Source organism: Microcaecilia unicolor, chromosome 1 (assembly GCF_901765095.1).
Source record: "Microcaecilia unicolor chromosome 1, aMicUni1.1, whole genome shotgun sequence".
NCBI lineage: Eukaryota > Metazoa > Chordata > Amphibia > Gymnophiona > Siphonopidae > Microcaecilia > Microcaecilia unicolor.
Window position 1 is genome coordinate 489,352,114 of NC_044031.1, and position 14,382 is coordinate 489,366,495.

The following is a 14,382-nucleotide window of genomic DNA, read 5'->3' on the forward strand; positions in this document are numbered from 1 at the left end:
TCTGTTTGGGGGAGCTCCCCCTGCGCCCCACCTAGCTACGCTACTGGGGAAGCCACTGCTTTCCCTGGGATTGGTATCATAGAATTTTGCTACCATAAGGGATTCTGCCAGGCAGTGGTGTACCTAGGGTAGTTGACACCCGGGGCCGGTCATTTTTTAACACCCCCCTCAAAAATCCAGTACTAGGCGAGAATAAAAAACACTCAGGACCTATAGAGCAATTCTACCATACCATAAGCAGTAATTTCTACGAGTCACACAAGGAAAAGGAAAGCATCTTAAACACTACAGTGAGCACTAGAACATCAATTCACCTATTGTAAAATGAAACCAGACAGAATAGTACAGATCGTTGATCCTGCACATCTGAGTCCCCCCCCCCCCCCGACCCGACCTGCCTACCAGCTCCGTCGAAAGACGAGAGCCCTCTTCTCTTGCCACCACCCTGCCTTTTAAAAAAATGTGAAGCGGCATCGCAGGCAGCACCTTGCGTCTGCCCTGCTTGTAAAAGAGTGCTACCTAGTGCCTTTGAGAAGTAACCAAAAAATTAAAGATGTAATAATCAGATCAATTTGTAGACTGGCCAGTAACTTAAGAAACCAAATGTTCAAAGGCTTTTTTGGGATCCTGATTAATTAACCTATATCCACCTGCAGATACTGCTGCCCTGATTAAAGATAATATAGAGAAAAATCCTCCATCTATCTGCAGTGGATAGTAATCTAGCACTGCTAAAAATACTACCAAATCCTCTAAAAGTTTTTATTGCATTTAGAGGCCTGAATAGCATTAAAATTGTCAGATCCAATTAAGGATGTTCCAACAAAATCAATACATACAGATCAGAGAAGACATTAAACCTTCATATTACAACATCCTATTGAAAAACAGGTACAACCCCCTTTATTACCAACACTAAGGGGCCCTTTTCCTAAAGTTAATGCATAGAGGGGCATTTTTGAAAGGAACGTCCAAGTTTTGATGAGGACGTCCTCGCAAAACGTCCCCATCCAAATGGACTTGGAAAAATTCCGCATTTTTAGGTATAACTTGTCTGGAATGTTTTTACGTTTGGGGAGCGTGCCAGGTGCCCTTGACCTGGATTGGCCACTGTCGGTGACAGGATGCTGGGCTAGATGGACCTTTGGTCTTTCCCAGTATGGCACTACTTATGTACTTATGTACATATTTTCAAAACAAGATGGACGTCCATCTTTCGTTTCGATAATACGGTAATTTGGTCATCCTTAGGGTTGGTCATCCTTAGACTTGTTTTTTTCTGATTTTTGGCGATAATGGAAACCAAGGACGTCCATCTCAGTAATGACCAAATGCAAGCCATTTGGTCATGGGAGGAGCCAGCATTTCTAGTGCACTGGTCTTCCTTACATGCCAGGACACCAACCGGGCACCCTAGGGGGCACTGCAGTGGACTTCATACATTGCTCCCAGGAATATAGCTCCCTTACTTGTGTGCGACATTCGCACCATCTTTGACGAATCTTTTTGTAAGTGAGTTCGAAAATAAATACCTCAATACATCTATCCTCTTTCCTCGAATAATTCTTGTGGGCTGTACCACATCCTTTGATGAGTGCTCTCTACAAAGACACATATACAACACTTACCCACAACCAAACCTCACTGGTGAGGGCCAGGAAGGAGCTACAAACAGCTGGGTCATCTTTTCACATTGAAGGTATCAGCAATGGTATATAGTGCTCAGGAGAAAAGGGAAACCAAGTGTAAAAGCATTAGATGGATGTTTACTTCATCACAATTGCAATATAATACATCAGGTACAGAAGGACACAGGCTAGGGGAATTATATAGGCACCGGGCTGTAGCCACCTGCAGGTAATTTAGAAGAGGAACTGTAACCAGAACCCCTCTCCCTCACCATGACTTAAAGGCTCAAGGCCGTGGTAGGCACACACCTGTGGCCATCTTGAAAATAGTTTGCAGGATAGAATATAGAAATGTTGTTCCATAACTATGGAGGATTGTAGGACTGTGGTAAATAATGTGGTAAGATTTGAATGCAGAGATCAGAGAGAGAATGGGGAACCCTTGACCATGAGGGATGCACACATCCATTCTCAGGGTCTCTTTCTCTCCCCACCCCACAGGCAGCCATAACTCAGTGTGTCCAATAGAGAACAAGACATCTGTACAATGAATTGGGTAGAAACAATCATGGCTCTCAGAGTCCAGTGTATTACAGTCCACTGTTGTCTCTTGCAATCCTCTTGACCAGCTGTCCTGCAAGATGCAAGAAGTGTTTGTTTAGCACCAACATAGCAGAAAGGGAAGAGGTGGCTGAGAGGTATGAGCTTACCTTGAACTTTTGGTGCACGAATCTGTTGGCTCCAAGGGACCAGAGGCTGCCTGCTTCAACAAAGGAGAGAGAGAATGGGGAGCAGTGAGGGAGCAAGCATATCACACACAGCAAGGAACTCCTGGAGGGTAGAGAATGGAGAGTTTACTATAACTGGAGCCAAAACGCTTTCAAATACCACCCCATAATGTAAAGTGCAAGCACAGAGTAAGGTGTTTTAAAGAGGCACCAATAAAGCAAATGCAAGCTTCCAAATGGGAAGAGCAGCTGCGGACGTTTATCATTATCACCCTCAATTGAAATGAGGACACCCAAAACACAAAGCAGCTGGGGCCGGCGAGCGATTTTGTCAATAATCAAAATTAGGCTGGCCATCTCTGCGAAGCAGCTGGGGCCAGCCAGGGGCCAGGGATTTTGTCAATAATCGAAATTAGGCCGGCCATCTCAGATCCACCCATCTCATTCTCACATGGCCAGCCCTGAAAGCGTATATAAGCGTCCTTCTCTGTATTTTCGATTCTTTGCATCGCATTGGTACAATGGCACCAAAGCAAGCATCCACCCACAAGGGTAATTTCACTGAGCCAGAAATTGAACTGCTGGTTCAAGAAATACAGAGGAGGCACATGCATCTGTTTGCTCCCAAAGGCCAGAGGCTAGCTGCTACAACAAAGCATCGAGAATGGGAAGCAGTAAGAGGTCTTCCACTATGGCAGGGATGTGGAAGACTGCAAATGAAAGTGGCGCCGGCTGAGGCAAGATGTGAGGAGGAAGGCTGGTGCCAACCCCCCAGCATATGACACCGCTAACCTCACCTCCATTGAGCGCATTATTCATGGGATCTTGTCCCAGGAGGGGATCCATGGCATTGGGTCCCTTGACACATCAGCAGAGCCTGAGGGCTCAGGTAGGTTCATCATTAGGAAGCTGGGGTATCTGTTGTGCTGGACTACACTCTATTTTACACAAGTGGGGGACAGTGTGGTGCTCCTCAGTAGGGAAAGGGGGGGAGAACATCACATGCAATGCAAATCACTATTCATTACAGACCATGACACAGGGAGTAGCAGGGGGGAGGGGGGAGAGATTGGCGGGGGGAGGGTTTCCAGCAATGTATATAATATATGTAAGTAATATATTTAAAATAAAAAATATACCATCTAAATAAAATAATTAAACTGTGTGTAGGTTAGCACTGTTTCACAGCTTTGGGGGCCTTCCCCATCACCAAACTCTGCATATCTCCTTCCCACACCTCTGTGCTGTAGCCACTGTGTCCTCTGCACTCCTTCCACAGTTCTATGTCAACCCACCTGCCTGTGTGGCTCTTTTGCACATCAGTCTCTGTAGTACACTGCACTCCTTGTCTCCAGCTCTCAGCTCTGTACCATGTACAATGACATCTGTGGCTTGCCTGCCAATCCCATTCCTCACCATCTCTTTGCTGGGTCTCTGCCTGTGGGGCTACGTATATGAATGCTGAAAAACAAAAGCGGATTATTTTGACCAACACACTTCTTCCCCTTTTGAAATGCAGGTGATGAGAGCCAGTCGGAGGAAGAAGCTGGCCCTAGTGGCTACCAGCCCCAGCACACAGAGCAGCAAACCAGTGGGCCTGCACAAGACACCACCCAGGACCATGGGGTGGAACCACAGGACCCAGCAGCAGCACACGCAGCAGAGGCTCTCCCTCTACCACCCGCAGCAGAGGCTCTCCCTCCACCACCCGCAGCCTTTGCTGATGGTGGCACTGAAGAAGAAGCTGAAGATGCAGAAGGGGAGGCACCTCCTCAGCAGAGGCCATCCAGCCAGAGGAGGCAGCTACTACGCCTTGCCACACAATTGCTGGGCCAGAATGTGCAGATGGAAGAATACCAGCGCCAGAAATTGGAGCTGCAATGAGAAGCGCTCCAGGCCCAACAGGAAGCGCTTCAGGTGCAACGGGAAGTGGTACAGGCCCAACATGATGTAATACAGCAGCTCCAATGGCTGGAGCACAGCATCGAGGGCCTACGCCGTGACCTGAGAGCACCTAATACAGCCCCGAAGCAGCAACAACAACTGGCGTCGACTTCCACCACTGCACATGAACCACCTGCTAAGAAGTGGAGCTTGAGATCCTCAGCCTCCCCAGCCACTGGTCCAGCAGCCACCACACAAGCAAAGTGGCCGTACTTCCACAGGGCAGCCCAGGCAGCAGGCTGCCTTGTGGACACAGGGGAGGAGAGTGGGAGCTCATCAGAGGAGGACTCTCAACAGAGTTCTCATGCAGCACCACCTGCAAAGGAACATGGTGGGAGGGGTAGGAGGGGACGGGGCGGGGAAAGTGATGGGACATGCTGGGGGGGTGGGGGGTGAGGGTTGGAGGGAGGGGAATATGCGCAGAGCGGGTGATGGTGGTGGGAGGGGGGTGGTGGTGGTGTTGGTGTGTAAATACTGTGTGATATAAATAAATGTCAACTTACTCTCACAGAAAACTTGTCTTGATTAGTGTTTGCCTGGCTCTGACCCCCAGCTGGTGTGCACTCTGCTCTGCTCTGTGGGTGGGAGGTGGAGGGGGATCCTCATCCTGTTCCTCTGGGGCCTGCTGCTCTGGTGGCTGTGGCTCTTCTGGGAGGGCCTGTCCTCCAGCGCATTGCCAAATTATGTAGCATGGAGCAGGCCAGGAATATCTTTGCCACCTTTTGTTGGCTGTACAGGAGCTCCCCTCCAGAATGGTCCAGACATCGGAACCTGTTCTTAAGTAGTCCAAAGGTGTGCTCGATGATGCCACGGGTGGTCCGATGTCTACTGTTGTAGTTCTCCTCTGACCCTGTTTGTGGGTGCACTATGGGGGTCATGAGCCAAGTCCGCTGTGGTTAGCCTCGGTCACCTTTGGAGAGAAGCAGGATGAGAAAAATGAGTGTGCATTGTTTGAAGCGGGTACCTTGTGGAGGTGGGGGGGGGAATAGTGGGTTGTGGAGTGAGCTGGAGGGAGACAGTGCTGAGGGCTGCCTGTTGGAGGAGGTATAGTTTGGGCAGATCCGTGCTGCACTTACCTAGGAGCCATCCACCGGTGATCTCCCCTCGGTCAAACCTGCGGAAGATTCCTGAGTGCTGCAATATATAGGCATCATGGGTGGAGCCTGGGTATCAGGCACACACATCTAGAATATCTCCCTGGGCGTCACACACAACTTGCATATTCATGGAGTGGAATACTTTCCTGTTCCTATAAGTGGCCTCTCATGCCCTGGGGGGTCTGAGTGCGACATGTGTGCAGTCAATGGTGCCTATGACCGAGGGGACAGTGAATGGAGAGGGATAGGGGAGATAGAGGTAAGAGTAGTGGTGTCTGGGTTTGGGGGCTAGAAGGGGTAGGTAGGAAAAGGTGAAAAGGTAAAACACAAATGAGGCAGGTGAGGCTGAAAATGTTCCGACCATAGCACACAGACAGGTACTCAACAAACTCTCAGCTTTCTCTTCAAACAACAATTCAGCTTTCTCTCCCAACAATGATCTCGCCACTCTCCAACTCCACAAAATCACTACTGGGTCTAAAGACAACTTCCCCCTTACCCTGGTCACTTTTATTTCAGATCTAACTAACGCCGCCCATGTTCCCGGCCATACGAAACCATTTCGCTAGCCGTTATACGTTGGAGGCTCCCATCTCGTAACACCGCCCCTAACACGCCCCCTGTGGGGCTGGCCATAGATGGCCGTCCTCACGTTGACGCCGCCCTTATGGCCCAGGTTCGATTATTGGATTTAGCCAGCCTTCTTTCACGGGGCCGGCCATGTGCCTTTTATGTTGCTTTTTGGCCAGCCTTCTCGTTCGAAAATAAGCAGGATAGTAACATAGTAAGTGACGGCAGATAGAGACCTGGACAATCCATCCAGTCTGCCCAACAGTCACACTCATTTTCTTTTTTTATTTATGATTTTACAATTTTACATCCATTTCAAAAATGTAATAGATACAGAAAATATATTTTAATATATTTTAAACATACTATAACATAGGAAATATAATCATTCTTATATTGACCACAAACTACACCACATTATGAGGCAAGAGACTAGGAATAACAAAATAAAGGAAAAATTAATTGAGTTTAATTTACTCTGCAAGAGGAAGAAAACCCTAACTACTCGCTAGCCGATTTAACAGCATATTTAAAGTGGGGCCTCAGGTCTGGTCACCAATCTTACTATGTTCTTTCGAATCTATATATATTTGCATTTTTCTGGGGTCAAGAAACATATAATTAACACCACCAATAGACACAAAGCATCTACATGGATACTTTAGGACAAATGTTCCAGATAAAGCGAGAACTCTTGGCTTTAACACCAGGAACTCTCGTCTGCGCTTTTGTGTCTCTTTGTTAAGATCGGGGAAAATTTGGATCTTAGCTCCAAAAAAAGATGCATTCATATGCCTGAAATACAATTTAAAGATGTTATTTCTATCAAGCTCAAGAGCGAAAGATACCAGGAGAGTTGTGCGTTCCGTAACCATCTCCAGTGAACTCTCAAGGAACTCTGTCAAGTTCAGATCTGGTTGAGGCTGAGAAATCAGGGGTTGAGATTGAATTCCAGATATATAACGAGCCCCGGTGATGGGCAGAAAGCCCTCCACAGGGATTCCTAGAATTTGTCCAAAATATTTTTTTAGCATATCTTTAGCAGGAATTAGAGGAGACTTCGGAAAATTAAGGAATCTTAAGTTATTTCTCCTCCCCTGATTATCTAAGTATTCAATCTTCTTAACTATAGTGTCTCTGTCCTTTACCAAAGTTCCTGTCAGATCCTGTAATTTTTTTAAGCTCTCCTCCCAGTGTTTCAGTTTTCTCTTGATTTTCTTGTATTTTCCCACAAAGCTGTTCTTGAGTTTGCTTTAAACCTACAATTTCCTCTTTTATAGAAGTTGTTACCTTGGTAAGGTTGGTGTTCATCCCCTGTATGGCATCCCACAGCAACTCAAGCGTTATTACAGCTGGTCTTAATCTTTCACCGCTATCCCACCAGGACAGGAGTGAGTGCAGGGCTCACTGCACCCAATTCTGTAGCCGCTAACTTCCACGGGGCCTCCTCCGGTTACTAGTGCAGGAAACCCTTCGGTTTGCAGTAGCTGCCCATCCGATAGGAAGCGAACACTTCCGGGTCGCGGTGGTGCTGTAGTTGGAGGCGGGCTAAGTGACGCTGCCTCTATGCTGCAGTCCGATAGTCCAGCTACGGACTCCATCGTCGCGGGAGCTGGGGTTTTGCTCATCTGAACGCCGTACTTCTCCAACGTTTGTTGCCGGAGCGCCGGGCTTCCAGGGCAGGAGGAGGACTGAATCCCTGTTTTCCCCTTCCTTTTCCCCATGAATCCTCATGGGGAAAGTGCTGCTCTCTCAGGCAAGTACGTCGGGTTTCGGGAGCTCAGACGCGACTTCCTCTCAGATCGCCATCTTGCTTCGTCACACTCATTTTCAATTCATGATTAAATCAACAATGAATGTAATGCAAAATACTTGATCATGGTCTTTCTTTGGCATTTCTGGGACCTAAACCATAGAAGTCCTTACATTCCAGCTACTGGAGTTGCTGTTGAAGCCCTCTCCAGCCTATCTGTCTTTTCATTTGTGGGACACAGACTGTACAAGTCTGCCCAGCATTGTCCTCAGCACCCAGCCACTGAAGTTGTTATCAAAGCCCTTTCTAGCCCATCCTAAACCAGATTACCATATACTGGACACAGATTGGCACTGGCCCTAGTTCATCACAGCAGGAGTTGCCATCTAAGTGTCACTCAATACATCCACACACATGCAGCCATTTAAGTTTAGGGTTTTTTTATACTATTCATTTTCTAACTTGAGATCCTCTGTGTTTATCTCACGCCACCCTCACTGTGAAAAAGAATTTTCAGACATTACTCCTAAGATTACTACCCCGCTACTCAATTTATGTCCTGCAGACAGCATAGGGTGTAATAGAGGTGGAATATACAGACAGATAAAATAGAGCAACAGGAGGTAGATAGAAAATAAGGGGACAAACTTAAAGAAAATTGTCTTTCTGTCCAATCCTATAGAGATAAAATAAGCAACCGTGACACCCTAACCCAGCCCCTCATACCACTTAACCTATGTAACAAATAACAAAATGCACACTTTGTAGATTACATGGCAACAACGTGGTCGCAGCTTTATTTTAACTACAAGGCTGTATTCAAGCCAAACAGCCAAGGAGGATACCTGAGCCACTGTAAGCTCCTCAAAACTTCAAGTAATGTGCCCAGTCCACCGCCATTAGCAAGACTGATCCATGCCCTAAGCACTGTATCCAGAGCACTCCCGCCACGGAGCAAGGTACACCAACCCAGGTGCAGCAAACCCATCTGCACCAGGTACAGCTTGATGAATTAGTGCTACTCCACTCACCCAGGCTTGGGTATTCCCGCCCTCCGAGCTGCAACATGCACAAAATAGAAAACTTTAAGCAAAGCAATGGGTGGATGAGAGGATAGACAGCTCTTCTCCGAGTCCGCGAGGGCAAAAAGTGACCTTTACCGAGCTTGCAGGTTTTTAAGCCTCTGGCTCAAGCCCCTCCTTCCCATCAGGAAGTCTGGCTTTGGCACAACAGCTGCTTTCCAGCCACCAGACTTCCTGATGCTTTGCGGCAAACCCCCACCTCCGGGGCGTGGGTTCACGGGTGTCCGGTGCCAGGTTAATGTCGTCTCCATTCACTTCGGCCCTCCACCTCTTACTAACATAGGCAACCATGAGACCCTAACCCAACCCCTCATACCATTTACCCATGTAACAAATAGCAACACATACACTTTGTAGATTAAATGGCAACAACTTGGCCGCAATTTTATAACAACAGCCAAGCAGGCTAACCGAGCCACTGTAAGCTCCTCAAAGCTTCGAGTAATCAACTCAGTCCACCGCCATTAGCAAGACTGATCCATGCGCTAAGCACTGTATCCAGGGCGCTCCCGCCACGGAGCAAGGTGCACCAACCCAGCTGCAGCGAACCCATCTGCACCAGACATAGCTTGATGAATTAGCGCTACTTCACTCACCCAGGCTCGGATATTCCCGCTACCAGCCTGGGGTAGTTAGATATAGCTTGCCCCAGGCAAAACCCCCAAACAGCTGCGGCCAGTAGTGACTGAATAAAAGGTTCTCACACACCTCCAGCATATTTTTGTCTAGCAGGTAATGTAGGTCATAGCCTATATTACTCAGATGCACTCCTTCTTCCCGATATGATTCTTCGCACAACGCCTGTGTCCACTGATGTGTCACATCAGCCAGTCTTCAAAACACTGGACCCAAGCCACCATCTGTCAGCATACATTCTGGAATCCCTTCTCCATGAAGTGAAGGTGCTGATGCCATTAGCAAGGAATGACGTTGGGACAGACAACCCTGGAGTGTGTAAGCAACTGGATTGCCCCCAATTGAGATCTGATGCATTCACTTTCTTGCAGCTGTCTGTACCTCACTAACGACCTATCAAAACAAAATACAAGGGATGAGAGAGAAGCAAGTAACACTAAGGACGAGCCATGCCTATCTTAGAACCCAAAGGTGTAGTAACCTACAGCAATGAGCAATGAGACCTGGATGTTAGCTGAATCCAGACAGCCATGCAATATACTGTGCACCACCGTATTCCAGCGACGGTGCACCATGTTCCATACAGCCAGAATTACTGCTGCTCTCTGTGCTGGATCACCCTGTGTTGGCGAAACCCAAACACAAAGACCTGTAACATTCGCAGTAGCGCAGAAAGCACAGAGCGGACCAGTAGATGTAATTATAGAAAATGTGCACATGGCATGGCGGAATTACACCCCCAACAGGTGGAATCAAGGGTAAGGCTGAAGGGAAACTGCACAATTACTTTTTTATAAGCCAAAATCAATCTCTATCGAATGCAGTACTGTTTAGACAGGAAGGGAGCACTTCACCCTGTCAGCGGCACTCCAATTGTATGCTGTTGGCTCACTGCATGTATGCCTTTTGTGCCAGTCTTCTGTTATACACATCTAGAGGACAAAGTGGATTCGGAGTCAGAATGCCTGCTCGACCAGCAGGGAGACAAGGAACCAACGTGGCTGACTGTGGTCTATCACACAACTCGTAACTCCACATCATCTGTGCGAAAGCTGCTGAATCAGTGACTGAGGTAACCATGAGCTACCCTAGGTCATTGATCATGGGTGATGTAAACCTACGCCTCGAGGCTCCATACATCACTACTGCTATCTTTCTTGATACGATGGGCGCGCTAAGATTTGTTCATGTGATTAATTTTCCAAACCATGAAAAGGGGCATATGCTAGACCTGGTGCTTTGTAAAGGGATTGACATCTTGGCATGCAAGGTTGGTGGCATAGAGGTAACATTCCTACCATGGAGATCATTTCTGCATCAAGAGAACTACATAAAACAGATGGGTCCAATCAGAATCTGGAAGGAAAATCTGAGAAATGAGAAATCTGACGGCTGAAAACTTCCTAGAGGCCTTATCCAAACCTCATGTTAAAGATAAGATGATGAAAGTAGCAGAAGGTTGATATCCGGGATGCAAGTCCAGCAATGGCATTAGAAACATGGCCCCTCTACAGGAGGTTCTAAGCTCCCCATCAGACATTCCACTGATTCATTCACAACCAACTGGCAATGATTTTCACCACTTACTTCTCCAACTAAATTAAAGGTCTCCCACAGGGCCTATAGTTAGTCTCACCAATGCTCCTAGATGCTAATGAAGAGAATACTCCCTCTTCCCCCACCATGCTCAACCATGTAGGACACATTCAAAGGGACACAGAAGAAGTTCTTGAAAATATCCTGAAAGGTCTCTGCCCTACATCCTACCCTCTTGATTCCTGCCCAGCAAGGACTGTGCTAGGAGGGAGTACAGGCTTTATTGAAAAAAGGCCACCAAAATTATTGACTCATCTTTTAATGTAATGGCAGATGTTCACAGCACTAAAGAGCTGTGGTGCGCCCCTTGCTGAAAAGAGCTCACTTAACCAGGACAAGCTTGAAAACTACTGACTTGTCTCTAACCTTCCTTTCCTAATGGGTGGTCTGCGCACAACTCAACTACTGGCTAATTGAATGTAATTAGCTAGACCCCTGCCAATCTAGCTTCAGACCTGGATACGGAACAGAGTCAATCCTTGTGGTCCTTTCTGATGATCTGCCCAGAGACAATGACAGGGGATCTGCCTTGATACTAGTGTTGCTAGATTCCTTGGCAACCTTCAACACTGGGGGGTCATAATATCATACTTACAAGACTGGCAGAAACAGGTATCGGTGGGACAGTATTTACTAGGTTCAAATCTTATTTTTCAGATAGACAACAATCAACTCTGTCATTACCTTGGGCCCTGCGCTGTAGGGCACCCCAAGGATCCACACTGCCTCCCATAACTTTTTTTTTAACAAGCTAATAAGCAGTAAATGAACCTGCACAAGGAGACTCCAATGTATTTCTAGTCCATCACCTTAACCACTCGCCAATGCTAGGGCAATACTCAAGTACATCCACCTAACACATAGACCGTGTAAAGTCAAACAAGAGGATCCATCGACTACAGCTAAGATATTGGGCCTAGAATATTGACTACAGAACAGCAGATGGAGTATGTCATAGGAACCAGGAATAAGAGCAGGACCTTGCCAAACTGGGATAGACCGCAGTCCATCGGACCCAGTGTCCTGTTTCCCATAGGGGCCAATTATGTCACAACTATCTGGCAAACTCCCGAAAGAGCAAAATGTATTTTATACAACGTATTCTAAGTATAAGCTGTGAATTTTCTCCCCGTTCATCCTAATAATGCTTATGGACTTCCTTGGAATCTGTCTTCACCCTTCCATAACCCTACCAAGCACTGCTCTTATCACAAAACCATTGGTCAAGGTGGAGGGAGGGCAAGGCCATGTTAGGGCAAGATATAATTCACTGCTCAGCAGTGAAGAATTCTGTTTTCCAGATGTTCGTAATATTCTCCCATTAATTCAGACATATCCTCGGGTACGTTGGCTTGCAATATGTTAGCGAATATTATCAGGACCATGGAACACACCCATACTTGCCAAGGATCACGTGCGGCCTCTTTGGAGGCTCGTATCGAGGTGAATCCTACCAGATGAGTGGATGCAACCAGGCAGCCCTCATGAGATGGCCTGGGATGGATCCACTACATAAGGGATAAGCTTTGTAAAGTATCCCAGGGTCAAAGGGGTGATTTCTAATACATGTGATCTAAAACCAGGACCTGATAGTTCTGTGAAGTGCTCCAATTGCAATCTGCAACCTTAACAAACCCAACTGTGGAATAATAAAGGGGGGGAGGTGCCACCCCTCTTGTCAGTTAACTACCATTCCAATTTTATTATTTATTTATTTATTAGGATTTATTTATTGCCTTTTGAAGAAATTCACTCCAGACGATGCACAGCAAGAATAAGTCAACCATAATCGATAGATAATTACAGCAGTAAAATATTTGAACAATAGAAAAAGTATGGCGTGACGAGGGGCATTTTCGATCGGGGGTGCCCATCTCTGAGGACGGCGCTGCGAAGAGGCGGGGCCGACCGTATATTCAAAACAAGATGGGTGTCCATCTTTTGTTTCGATAATATGGTTGAGGGCGCCATGAAGTCTCAACATTTTGGTCGACCTTAGAGATGGTCGACCGAAATGCTGAGATCGCCAGCTGTAGAGATGGGCGCCCTCGGTTTTCGCCGATAATGGAAACCGAGGGTGCCCATCTCAAAAATGAACAACTCCAAGGCATTTGGTTGTGGGAGGGGCCAGGATTCATAGTGCACTGGTCCCCCTCACATGCCAGGACACCAACTGGGCACCCTAGGGGGCACTGCAGTGGACTTCACAAATTGCTCCCAGGTACATAGCTCCCTTACCTTTGGTGCTGAGCCCCCCAAACCCCCCCCAAAACCCACTCCCCACAACTATACACCACTACCATAGCCCTAAGGGGTGAAGGGGGCACCCACATGTGGGTACAGTGGGTTTCTGGTGGGTTTTGAAGGGCTCCTATTTTCCAACACAAGTGTAACAGGTAGGGGGGGATGGGCCTGGGTCCGCCTGCCTGAGGTGTACTGCACCCACTAAAACTGCCCCAGGGACCTGTATACTGCTGCGATGGACCAGAGTATGACATTTGAGGGTGCCATAGAGGCTGGCAAAAAAAATTTTTAAAGTTGTTTTTTTTAGGATGGGAGGAGGTTAGTGACCACTGTAGGAGTCAGGGAAGGTCATCCCCGATTCCCCCCAGTGGTCATCTGGGCAGTTCGGGCACTTTTTTGTGACTTGGACCTAAAAAAAAAAGGGACCAAATAAAGCGGACCCTGGCTTGAGCCCCTCCTTCCCAGCAGGAAGTCTGGCTTTGGCAGGACAGCTGCTTTCCAGCCACCAGACTTCATGATGCTTTGTGGCAACCCCCCACCTCCGGGGCGTGGGCTCACGGATGCACAGCACCAGGTTAATGTTGGCTCCGTGAATTCAGCCCTCCGCCTCTTACATTCAGACTTCAGTCCCACATAGAATGATACTATAATTTATATAGTGATTTTTTAAAATATTTATTTAAAGAATTTTCAGTACAAAATAACTCCATTACACTATATAGTGATTTTTACTGGGCGACTGAAAATGGCTGGGGTGGAAGGTTGGGTCTTTATGAGGGGAGGGGGAGATGTGATGTGGTGATCGGAAAGTGTAGAAATGTCACCTTTCATACCTTGATTGACTCCCTGTTGCCACCCAAAATATTTGTCTAGAGATGTCACTGGTTGGCCTTCTGTGTACTTTTTCTAGTTTTCTGGTTCTTCTATATATTTTTTGAGATGGGGCAATCAAAACTGCACAGAGCATTCATGGGTTAAGTGAGAAGAAACATTTTTTTATTATTACTATATATCTGTATAGTTTGCCATATAGTGCAATGAGGTACCAATGTTCTTTAGGTGAACAGATTTTTCCAGCGTTCTTTAGATTAACACTTCGGTCTT